This window comes from Hibiscus syriacus, unplaced genomic scaffold (assembly GCF_006381635.1).
Source record: "Hibiscus syriacus cultivar Baekdansim isolate YM2019G1 unplaced genomic scaffold, ASM638163v2 tig00116951_pilon, whole genome shotgun sequence".
NCBI lineage: Eukaryota > Viridiplantae > Streptophyta > Magnoliopsida > Malvales > Malvaceae > Hibiscus > Hibiscus syriacus.
Window position 1 is genome coordinate 2659956 of NW_024063482.1, and position 13819 is coordinate 2673774.

The 13819-nt window shown below is 33.8% G+C and overlaps 1 pseudogene; it reads left to right on the plus strand.

The window, feature by feature from the left end:
* The first annotated feature begins 1161 nt into the window (after nucleotides 1–1161).
* On the plus strand, nucleotides 1162–3573 carry LOC120188925 (annotated as a pseudogene).
* Nucleotides 3574–13819: the final 10246 nt, after the last annotated feature.

A 13819-nucleotide genomic window follows, 5' to 3' on the forward strand; every position in this document is an offset into this window, starting at 1 on the left:
AATGAAGAAAAATTAAGGACAGTAAAAAAAATAAAGTTAACTAAAAAGAAAATATGAACAAGTAAAATAAAAATGCTATGACAAATCAATTGAAAAAGAATAAAGGATAGCATTAATTGTCTCTGCTTTTAAAATTCGTCTTTTAAAATTTTATAAATTTATCTCATAACATAAAATCTCGTATACGCATAAGTGTCGTTCACTTGAAAAAGAATAAAGGATAGCATTAATTGTCTCTGCTTTTATGGAGGGACTGGCACCTGCTATATTGCTTGCACTCTATTAATACTAATGCTACAGAGAAAGTCTGAGGGAGGAGTTGATAAGGATTTCTTTGTTATGAATGTTTAATTTTTAACAGTGATATGGTTTCCCAACGTATTTGCTTATGTAAGAAAGCGATAATCCATGCACCTTGGATTGTGGAATGTGGATCAAAGGTGCAGTCACTATTTCCCTTGACTTGAGGTAATTGGTGCATGAATAGACGCAGTTCTGTAAGAATCAACCACCGATAAAAAGGAAACATTAAACCACACACAACTAAAACCGTGTAATGAACAAACAACTATTACTAGGCAAGTAAAATAATGAAATAGGTGGAACCATGAAAACTTTGGAAGCTGGAGCCTTAAATGATGGGTCTAGCGCTGATCTCCTATTTCAGGTTCTCTTAGCCAACATTGGTCAAATAAAAGGGAATCAACTACAAGATGTGGCACGGTGGTATTTGGGGTATAAATAAATAAAACGTTCGATAAATTGTTTGCGAATCATCATTTTTTGGTTCGTAAATAAAAGGATAAAAAGTGTATGTTGGTTACCAAGTAGACTCGAACCACATTGTATACACCCATTTTTATCCGGGTCTACAAAAACACTTTATTATATTATTTATTATTATTATTATTATTATTATTTGTAGGCCTCATACACTACCCAACCATTATCTCCACCACTTTCACCACAAATCACGTGGGTTTTGTTTTTCAGCGGAGTTGTGGACCACTTCCCCATCAAGCTTACTACTATCCACTTTCAAATGGACTTTTAGCAATTTTTCTTAATTTAAAAGGCATCACAAATGAAAAAGAAATGGGGGAAGAGAGCTGCAATTTTCATTTCCTATGATAAAAAGTTTTGAAATAATGGAGTAATTTGATGTACGTCGCTCAGTACAGTAAATATAGCAGAGGAGTCACCGATTTAAAGGTTGTTGAAGTACCGGTTCCCACCCTAGGAAAAGATAAAGTTTTGATCAAAGTAGAGGCGGCTCTAGTATTAACCCCATCGACTGGAGACTACAGAGTGGATATGCACGAACATTCTTGCCTCGCAAATGCCCCCACGTTCCTGATATCGACGCGACTAAAGAAATCATGCAGGTTGGATTAGAGGTCAAGAGTTTCAAAGTTGGGGATAAAGTTTTCACTGTACTTGGAAACGAGGATGCACTAGCTGAATACACTGTGGCTAAGGAGGTTTCCACAGTTTCAAGGTGTCCTCTCTTGTGGGTACTATAAAATTAGTGCGGATATATGTGCAAGTATACACAATCGAACAAGTAATACAGTGATAAGTGAGTATCGTCTCCACAGGGATTGGAGGAAATTAAATAAGTTTATCAAGGCAGTTTACTTTGTCACCTAAGTAAAGTTAGTAATGGTATATACAAATGATAATGCAGGGGCAAAATGGAATGACTGATGTGGAGATGGAACGATGGTAATGTGGTAGCAAATGGATATGTCGTGGCAAAATAGATTGTGTTTAATGCAAACAAATAAAAATGTCAAGGCAAAATAAAATGTAAATATATGATTTGATTAATAGGACTTTGGCTTTCTCATACGACAAGCAACTATGGAAGTGAGTGATAGAAGTCACTAAGGAAAATCTAAGTCTACTTCTCTGAATGGTCTTTCTTCTATACCTAGTCTGCCCGACATAGTCTACTAAGGTGCCCTATGCTATCTATAGTAAGGGACTCGACAGATTAAAGATGCCCTGGCAAAACTGATTGGCGTAAACCCCTGCAGTGATCCTATTGGTCCAGATAACAAGATATCTCAGTAATACCTTTTTGCGACAGCATTAACATATAACCTATCGTTCATGCACAACTCCTTTTAGTCGAATGAAATCCTAGCCTTATCTCTAAGGTGGATTAGGCCTAGTTACTACCTAGAACCCCTTGTTTATGTAGTTCCTCCCTAGTTTCTCTCGAACACTAAGGATATGTTACCTAGGTATTCTCTCGAACCCTAAGAATCTCCTAAGGAATGGTTACTCTCGAATCTCCTAAGGAATGGCTACTCTCGTAGCTCCTACAACCTTAAGGCATTAAACTCCATAAAAAAACAAATTATAGTATAGAAAAATCAACCATTCATTGAAATAAAACTTAAACATCCAAAATGAACTCCCACCAAATAGGATTAGTTCATAGTGGGGTTCGAAATAAGCAAGCTCAAAGCAAGATTATCTGTTCCTTACAACCCAAATAATAAAATATGAAAAGAAAAGGAGAAAAACCCTTCGACGTACACTGCCGGAGCTTCCCTCAGCCACCACAAACTATCCCTAGCAAACTAGCTCCTATAAGATGCCTAGAACGCCACTCTCGCAGGCTTGTCACGGAGAAATGCCACGGCAAGTAGGATTGACGGAGAAAGATGATACCTTCTCTCTCTAACTTTTTAAGCTCTAAACCGGGTGGAACCAAAGTCTTTAACAATGTGGCTTTATCCTCTGTTTATAGGGGAAAACTAATCCTAGTACTTGGTGTTAACTTTCTTAGGAAACCCCAAAACCATGGTTAAGTTACTTGAGAGTCGGGCAGGGCAGGCTATGTTACAGCCTGGGTAGCTGGTTGAGTACCCGACATAATTCTACTGCAGACGCCCAAGGAAAGACAAGATCTACAGAGCAGGCGATGTGGTCAGCATGATCGGATGTAGCAGCGCCGACCCCTCCAGTAAATCACGGAAAGTTGGATACAGCTGGCTTCAAAAATATCTTCTCGCAATGTAAGCACTTTCGAAATGTCGAATTGAACTTGGAAAATTCATTTTGCTCAGCAATCTCCTTTTGTCACGGCATTTTCTTTCCTCTTTTCCTTGGTCTCAATACTTGCACATCATCAGACAAATACCTTTCCCATAAAGCAGCACTGCTGTAAAAGTAAAATGCCATGGCAAACCGAAATCCACCACATGCAACTAAATGCTTCTAAATGCATCTACATGGTCCTAAATGAGCCTTTAGACATTCAATAACTTAAGTTAAAAGGTCCCAAAATGTGGCCTTTTACGGAGTTATCATAAGGCCTCCAGAGGTATCTGCTGCTGAAGCTGCAACTTTGTCGATCGCTGGCCTCGTAGCTCACCAGTCACTCACCCAAAATGCATGGCTTAAACTCGATGAAAGATGGCTGCAACCTGGTTACCACAGCTTTAGGTGGTGTAGGTACATATGTAGTCCAATTAGCAAAGCTTGCAAATGCCTTTTATTTTTTCTAATGTTTGTAGTTCGTAACTTTGGATAATTATGGTGGTATAAACTGTTTTTGAATCAAGTGGATTCCATTTATGATAAATTGACCATATAAAATACTTTGTGTGATTGTTTTGTTCGTTCACCTTTGATTCAACTCGAATTGTTATGATTGTGCCTTTGGCTAATTAGAGATATCTTAGCTTATTAGTAACTGAAGACATGACCAGCTAAAAAGAAGTGAAAAAATGAGTATTCTGCTCCATGTTAACCCTATATGTAATGGGTTAAATTAGTAGGTTACCTACCCATTTCAATTTAAACATTTTTTTCATTTTAAAGATTCATTTTTTTAAAAATTTTAGTATTTTTTTATTTTTTATTTCTCATTATTATTTTATCAACCCTTTTAATATTTTTTAATATTTATTTATTTATTTTTAAAACCATTTTTAACCTTTTCCCCTTTTTATTTGATATTCCTTTATTTCTTTTATTTTTTTCAATTTAATGTTCTTTTTGTCTTTTTCAGTAGTAATTACAATCAATCAAAGGTAAGAAATTCGAGTCGGGTTTTTAAATTTTGATTTTCGTGATTAAGATAACTGACAAATTAATTGGTACTGAAAGGGCGGTTCAAGGGTGCTAATCCTTCTTTGACCGTAACCGACTCCCGAACCCGATACATTTTTGGTAAAACGCAGATCATGTAAGATGATGTCCGATCTACCTAAATATTTTTAAAACGATCGGTGGCGTTTCTAACCCATTTATTCAAGTCGCGGCCCAATTCCGGGCCCAACCAAAAGATGGTCGTGACAGCTTGGCGACTCTGCTGGGGACAAGTAAGTAAGTCAGGCCATAATTAATTTTCGGTTGTCTTTTATGCGAAAATAGTAAATTTTAATTTTAATTTATTTATTCGATTCCAATTTTTTACCTTTGATTATTTTTCAAAAAAAAATAGTTGTACTGACATTTTTTCTCAACGATTTCAGATTTTTAAAAGTTTCTATCTCTGGCTCTATACCCGAGCTCCAAACCCGTCTTCAGTGGGGGTAAAAACAACGCTCTCGTGAGAATTTATTCTCCGTATGGGCCTAGCAAGTAACCTTCGGGATTCATATACCTTATGCTTTCGTGTGAATTTATTCACTGTATGGGCATAAGGGAATATATCATATCGAGTTTAACTTAGTCAACATAAGCTTGTAATGGGTTTAGGACTAAGGGTCTGGCAAGCCCAAGGGGGCACCAGCAAGGAGAACTCGAGTACCTTTTTTAGAACTTAAACCGGGAGAGTACAAGGAATTAGAGCCTACCCCAAAACTTCATTTCAAACCCTAGGCTGTTTTGAGATTATTTCCTGCTTTATTTTCTATTCAGAGCATGTGAACTAGAAATATATGTTGTTAGGATTTGCTTAAAACTAGCATGCAGGGTAGAAAGCATGTCCGAGTAGGAATAATAAGCATGTGGGTTAGATATCATGAGGGGTAGGACTTTTTATTTTCATTATTGTTTTGATTATTATCATTATCCCACTAACTTTTTCCTTCATTTTTTTTGTTTTCTTTCATTTTATTTTTATCATTTGCATCATTTAAAAGAGGTGTTGATCCACTAAAATGTGTTCGTTAAACCTAAATAATTTGCATTAATGGACAAAGGGGTTATAATACAAGAGATGAAAAGCTCAGAAGTTCGGCTATGGTTAGAAAGTGTTGAGTTAATCAATCGACGAAATCGGCCAAGAGGGGGTGAATTGGCAATTAAAATTTTTGGTGGAAGCTTTTGCAAAAAATTGAAAAGATTTGCACAGCGATTTAGAGTGGTTCGACTTTCTCAACCAAAGTCTACGTCCACTACCTTAGCTATCCACACTAAGGATTTTCCAACAAATTCACTAATTTGTTCTTTCTTTTGAGGCCAAAGAGATAACCTTACAACTCCCTCAAGAATATACCCAATTCTTGAGAACACTCTTTCTCAAAGAGAAGATTACAAATTTGCAAACTTACAAGGAAATCATCACAAGGTAGATTGTTTGCACAATTCTAGAACAAAGAAAAGAACACTCAAAAATTAATACAATTGAGTACAAGTAGTGTTCTTGAAAGCAAAATGAATATTGAACGAAAAATAGCTTTAAATGCTCAAACTTGACGTTTGATGCTTTCTCTTTGATTCTCTATGATTTCTTCTTTCTTGTTGTTGATCAATGGCTTTAGAACTTGTTTAAATACACCTTCAATTGATTCTGAACGTTGGGGATGCTTAGTGAAGTCAATAGAGTCGTTTAAGTGTGAATACAATTAATAAATTCAGTTGGGAGCGTCAGTGCATCAATGCATATCCATGGTGCATCGGTGCATCAAGTGTAAATTCAAATATTTTGACCGTTGGACCCTTAGTGCATCGGTGCACTAAGAGTTCATCGATGCATCAAGTGCATTTGATGTTTCAAAATAGCCAGAGTGCATCGATGTATCAAATGCATTCGATGTTTTCATAAAATCCTCAGTGCATCGATGTATGGTATGAGCATCGATGCATGAAATGCATTCGATGTTTAATTTTTTTCATGGTGCATCGATGCATGAATTGGTGCATCGATGCATCACTATGAAAAATTAATTTTAGGCTTGATTTTGGTTCAAAATACTTTGTGAAAATTGTTTCAAAAATATATTAAGTATAAAACACAATTTTACACATTTAGTAAGGTTTGAAATTGATCTTGAAGACTTGGAGTAATAATTTGATATTCGAGTAATTAAATCGAATATACTTAGAAAATCATTTGTAAAATCTTAAAATTCATTTAACTTAATTTATTATATCGAAACATCAAAATGTTTTCAACAATCTCCCCCTTTTTGATATAACAAAACATGTGTGTAATTTTAAGATTTTCTTTGAAAATAAATTTTGAAAAATTAAGTTTGAAATTACTCCCCTTACTTTAACACTTCTCCTCTTTAAAACATTTTAACACTTTAACACTTCTCACCTTTAAAACATTTTAACACTTAACACTTCTTCCCCTTTTTGTTAAATCAAAAAAGACTTAAAAAATCAATTTAAACAAGGTTTTGAAAAACATAGTCAATTGATTAAATATATATATATATATATAGCTTAAGCTGCTAAGATCAAAGATAAAAAGAGAGATTAGCCATTAGTTTCATAATCAATATTCATAATCAAATGTGAAATGGCATAATTGGTCATAATAAACTAATATGATGCAAAAATTAAGAAACATTAAGCTCAAAAATAATAAAGTTAAAATCAAACCAAATATATAATAAGTTAAATCAGTCAAGCATCCAAATCATAATTCCTAACAAATTCAAACATTTAAGGATCCAAAATAAACAATCCATAAACATCAAAATCAATCCAAGTTTTAGAAAACCAAGAAAGCATAACAAGGAAACAAATTCACTCCATCGGAGGATCGGGAAGAGAATGATAATGAGCTCGAACTTCAAGAGTGAGAGCGTCCATACGTTCACGCATCTCCCGCTGAAACTCAGTAATCTGAGACTCCATGGAGACAAACCTCAGATCAAACGACTCTAAGAAAGATCGAAAATAGGGTGGCGTTTGATCTTCTTGTCGTGCTGGTTCCGGTGCAGGCTCATCGTCTGGTACATGATCGTCGATATCTTGCATAAGTTGTTGAAACTCAGGATCATCATCAGCAGTCGGTGCCGGAAGAGGAGGAGCACGAGAAGAGCAAGGAGCAGCTCGTGAAGAACTAGCTCCCGGAGTTTGCTTACCGGGTCGAAATACCCAAAGACCGGTTTCCTCGTCTTGTTTCCAATCTGCTTTCTTCAATGAGGTGAGATCAATTTGATTTTGGAGAGGGATAGGATTGTCGAGAGAGATGTTTAGACCGAGTTTTATAAAAAGGTTACTAAAAAGACATCCATAAATTAATGTTTCGACATGTTTTGAAGGAACAATGTTTATGATGTCCACTAGTTGACTAAATATAAAGTAGGGCAGATTTATTTTGACCTTATTCTTAATACAGTGCATCCACCATAAATCCCTAGTACGAAGAGTGGAGTACCTACCTCCGGATGGTCTAAACCACCAAGAGATCATCAAATGAAGAAAACGATCGTGATGAGAGCGTAGAGTACTAACACTAGAGTTTGGAACATAGGGATATTCCACATTTTCATTCTTATTATATAACCCATCATCAGCTAACCCAAAACGGAAAGTTATAGTCTCAGGGTCAATATTAATATATTGGCCTAAAAGATAGGATCTAATGGTTATAATCCCATATTGAGTTTGGTTTTGAATGCATATCGCATTGGAGTAGAAGATGTGGACTAACTGTTGATAGACGATAGGTTTGAGGTGAAATAATTTATCAAACTTCCAAGTTTTAAGAATCGGAAGGTATTCGAAGTCAATATCAATCATGGCTTGAAGAGAATGAATACGCTCTTCCTGAATTATATAATATTGGAAAGAATTTTTGTACCTAGAGTACAATTCGTCTCTATGACGTTCAGGCATATTAAAACGAGATCCTATTAGACTATTAGGTGGAGGAGGAATAAGATTTGGAGGTTGGTTTGAACGAGAACGACTCGATGACGTTCTAGGGCGTTTGGGATTAGACATGGTTTAGGAATCGGAAAAAGGAATATAACCTGCAAATTGAAACACATGTATGCAATTTAATCAATCCCAAAACTCAATTGAGTCCTCAATAATTCAAGGTTCTCTAAATCAAATCCTAATGGGCATAGTTTTAAAAAACTATTTATAAAACAATGTTTGAAAATTTAAAATATGTATAGTTTTTCATGAAAACAACATAATTAAAACAAAAACATCAAATTTAAAAATTAAATTCAGATTTTCGATAAAAAATGTTTAATTTCGAAAATTCAAAAATTCTTTGAAAATTTGAAAAATCTTTGAAAATTTGTGAGTTTTTTTTATGAAATTGGTTGTAATATCTAGTTTGAAATCATCAAACAATCAATGCCCGATATAATGTTCATCTTAGAACTAATCAAAACTAGTCCTAAGTTCAAAAATCAATAAAATAGAGGTTTTTGAAATAATACCTTGAAATTTTGGATTTAAGTGAGAATGTGATGATGTGTTGCATGATTTAATGATAGAATTAGGATTAGGAGTTGAAGAGTAGTTGGATTCCAACTTTAGAACTTTGATTTTGAAGTAATTTTGAGATTAGAGTGAGAGAGGGTCGAACGACGAGTTGAGAGGTTTTAGGATTTTTAAGGAATGAAGAAAATAAGCAATTTAAACCCAAAAACCCGACTAGTGTCTCGATGCACAACAGAGTGCATCGATGCACATCCAAGGCGTGCATCGGTGCACCTTCATGTTGTATCGATGCACATTCAAGGATGCATCGATGCACTGTTAGGTATATCGATGCATTAAGCACAACAATGTCAAAAATCCGTTTTAAACACTCAAAATGCTAAATTAATTAGCTCTAGTGGTACTGGCAACTCATATATTGAAAATTAATCATGTTCAATCAATCAATTTTAATCCTTAAACTACATTTGAACATAAAATTAGTTTTCACAAAAGAACATAAACTCCCCCTAACTAATAGAAAAGAATGCAATCAAATATTACTATTATAAGCATTTTTCATTTATTCTTAAAAACGTTAAAAATATTTTAAACACTAAGTGAAAATAGGTCAATTAAACCTAATTCTCTCCTAAGTGTCCAAAATCTTTTTTTGTCTAAAGGTTTTATAAAGATATCTGCTAATTGATGCAAAGTTTCAACAAATTCTAGAACTACATCTTCTTTAGTGACGTGGTCTCTAATAAAGTGATGTCTTATTTCAATATGCTTAGTTCTAGAGTGTTGGATGGGATTTTTAGTGAGACAAATAGCACTAGTATTGTCACACTTGATAGGAATTGTACCTACTTCAATTTCATAATCAAAAAGTTGTTGTTTCATCCATAAAACTTGTGCATAACAACTACCGGCTGAAATATATTCTGCTTCAGTGGTAGATAATGCAACATAATTTTGTTTCTTTGAAAACCAAGAAATCAGCATATTTTCAAGGAATTGGCAAGTATCGGAGGTGCTTTTCCTATCTAATTTGCATCCTCCATAATCCACATCAGAGAAGGCATGCAAGCTAAAATTAAAGTCTCTAGGATACCGAAGTCCTAAATTAGGAGTGCCCTTAAGGTATCTAAAGATTCTCTTAACAGCTAGTAAATGTGATTCCTTAGGGCATGATTGAAATCTAGCACATAAGCAAACATTAAACATAATGTCTGGCCTACTTGCATTTAGATAAAGCAGAGAACCAATCATTGACCTATATAATTTAACACCCACACATTTACCTCTTTCATCTATGTCAAGCTATATTGATGAGCTCATTGGAGTGTCATGTGGTTTCCCATTTTCCAGTCCAAACTTCTTGAGCATGTCTTTGACGTACTTAGCTTGATTGATGAAGATGTCATCTTTTCTTTGCTTGATTTGGAGTCCCAAGAAAAATGAGAGCTCCCCCATCATGCTCATCTCGAATTCACTTTGCATTAGCATAGAACGTTCTTGGCAAAGAACATCATTAGTAGACCCAAATATTATATCATTAACATAAATTTGAACTACTAATAAATCTTTACCTTTACGCTTTAAAAACAATGTGGTGTCAACCTTCCCTTTTGAAAAACCTTTTTCAATTAAAAAATTTGACAATCTTTCCTACCAAGCTCTAGGAGCTTGTTTTAAACCGTAAAGTGCTTTTGTCAATTTAAGAACATGATCTGGAAATTTTGAATCTTCAAAACCTGGAGGTTGTTCCACATACACTTCTTCTTTTATAAAACCATTTAAAAATACACTTTTAACATCCATTTGATATAATTTAAATTCATGAAAGCATGCAAATGCTAATAACATTCTAATTGCTTCCATCCTAGCTACGTGAGCGTATGTTTCATCATAGTCTATGCCTTCTTCTTGAGTATACCCTTGAGCAACAAGTCTAGCATTGTTTCTCACTATATTATCACTCTCATCAAGCTTATTTCTAAATACTCATCTAGTACCTACAGTAGATTTATTACTAGGCCTTTCAACTAATGTCCAAACTTTACTTCTCTCAAATTGATTTAACTCTTCTTGCATAGCCATAATCCAATGTTCATCTTTTAATGATTCTTTAATATTATTAGGCTCTATGCATGAGATAAATGCAACATAATTACAAATATTTCTAAGAGAAGATTGAGTTGTTGCCCCTTTGGATGGATTACCTATAATTTCACCATCCTTGATATAGTTGTACTCTCTTGGGTAAGATACTTCCCTTTCTTCAATGGTTGGATTCTCGAGAGAATCATGAGTTTCCTCATCTTTCATTTCTTCCTTTGATGATGGTTCTCCAACGTTATGTCTAATGTCGTTTGTATTTATAACACCTACATCATCATTCAAACAAGAATCCTTCCTCGGAAGGAGATTATCATCGAAAACAACATGTATAGACTCTTCTACAACCAAAGTTCTTTTATTAAATACTCGATAAGCTTTAGAATTTAAGGAATAACCCAGAAAAATTCCTTCATCACTTTTAGTATCAAATTTGCCAAGATTGTCTTTACCTTTGCTTAAAACAAAACATTTACATCCAAAATGATGAAAATACCTAATATTAGGCTTTTATTTTTAAAAAGTTCATATGGAGTTTTATTTAAAATAGGCCTAATCATTACTCGATTAATAAGATAACAAGCGGTATTTGTGGCTTCCGCCCAAAAATATTTTGGCAAATTGTTTTCACAAAGCATGGTTCTAGCCATTTCTTCTAAAGTTCGATTTTTCCTCTCAACAACTCCATTTTGTTGAGGGGTTCTAGGTGCTGAAAAATTATGGCTAATACCATTTGAATTACAAAATTCAGTAAATCCAAGATTTTCAAATTCAGTTCCATGATCACTCCTAACATTAGTTATAGAGTAACCTTTTTCGTTTTGGATTACTTTTGAAAACGTGATGAATTTTTCTAATGCTTTATCTTTAGTACTTAAGAATAGAACCCAATCATATCTAGAATAGTCATCTACCAAGACAAATGCATATTGTTTTCTACCCAAGCTAGTAGTTCTAGATGGCCCAAAAAGATCTAAGTGGATCAATTGTAATACTATACTAGTTGATACATCGTTAATGGATTTAAAAGAAACTCGCTTTTGTTTTCCTTTAGCACAAGCATCACAGATTTTATCATTATCAAATTTTAGTTTAGGCAACCCTCGAACTAAATCACCTTGAAATAGCCGTTGTAAAACGCTCATACTAGCAAGTCATAGTCTTATATGCCATAACCAACTATCATGCTCATCCTTAGTAACTAGGCATAAATTAGTCATATCAATAGAATCTAAATGCACCATATAAATGTTTTTTATTCTATGACCAACAAGCATAATCAAAATAGATGCAATGTCAATCAATTTTGCAAACACTTAATTTAAAAATAAGTCATTGTATCTTTTGTCAAATTCATCTAATCGGATTATGCTTTAATCCATTCATATACAAAACATTATGCAATGTTGATTATCGAGATTAAGAGCACATGCATAAAGTTTTTGAAAATGTTATACATTAAATCTTTATAATATTTTAAAAATCTATGCATAATCATTAAGAAAAATTTAATGTCAAAATTTTGTAAAACCAAAGTTCTTGAAAAAAATCGATATCAACTATCAATTATATTTTAAAAACAATTTTGATCAAAAATTAATATAATGAACTAGATTTTATAAAACATTACCAAAAATTACTATGTTCATCATACAATATCTTTCAACATACATGAGATAACACAATCATTTAGAACATTTAAAACCTCATGCATGCATAAACTAAATGAGCAACCAAATAAAATAAATACATTAAGTTTAGAGGTTACCCATTCCTTTTTCATGTGTGGCTAGAGCATATTGAATATCATCATCTTCATCATCATTGCTCCCACACACCTACAAGAGACATTTAAGTAGATTTTGGTATCCAAATTGCTTTGGATCCGTGAATGTTAGTTTCAATGCCCTTGTTCCTTTTGGAACCCATACTTGTTTAATTTTAAATCTTTTTCCTTTCTTTAAAGGACAAGTATGTTCCTTATGACCATGATAATGACAATTTGAACATATTGTCATTATTGAACTAGATGAATTATTTAAAATGATCTCCTTTTCTTTTGTTAAGCATTCAAACTTAACTTTCAAATCAAAATTTTCTTTTTCAATACTTTCAAATTTCATTTTTGAAAGCTCTAAATCCTTCTTCAAGAGTTTATTTTGATTTTCAAAATCCATTTTCGTTTCTAGAAGAAGTTCGTTTAATTTGAAAATTCCTTTTTCAAAGTTTTCAAATTTTAGTTTTAAAAGCTCTAACTCCTTTTTCAACATTTCATTTTGTTTTTCCAAGTCCGTTTTAGCTTTTAAAAGAAGATCATTTTTAGCTATAAATTTAGAAATCAAATTCCTATATTTGGAGTTCATGGTCTCAAACTTCGAAAATAATTCATCATAAGCATCTTGTAACTCATTAAAAGATTTTGAATTTAATTTATTTGAGTTAGAAGATACCTTTGGCTCTGTGAGAGCTAATAGAGACATCACCTTTATTGGTTCTTCTTCTTCCTTGTCTCCATAGATCTCTTCAAGCTTATCCCATATTACCTTGGCACTTGAACAAGAAGAAACTCCTTTATATACATTAGGATCAATTGCACAACATAACATGTGCATAGCCTTTGTGTTTTGTTGAGCTTTCTTCCGTTCTTGATCACTCCACTTCTTTGCCTTTTTCGTAGGAGAAGAATACCCTCTCTCGATTATCATCCAAGCTTCCATATCAAATTCTTGGATAAATATCATCATAAACCTCTTCCAACGACGATAATTTGTTCCGTTGAAGTGTGGAGGCACGTCAATTGGTCTGGATTCTTCCATGGAGAATGAATCGGAAGTGGACGCTATCTTTATTGATTTAACTCTTCCCGGATCTACTCAAGATGCGGTTAAACCTTCAAATGATTCAAGCTCTGATACCAAATGTTGAGTTAATCGATCGACGAAATCAGACAAGAGGGGGTGAATTGGCAATTAAAAATTTTGGTGGAAGCTTTTGCAGAAAATTGAAAAGATTTGCACAGCGATTTAGAGTGGTTCAACTTTCTCAACCAAAGTCTACGTCTACTATCTTAGCTATTCACACTAAGAATTTTCCAACAAATTCACTAATTTTTTCT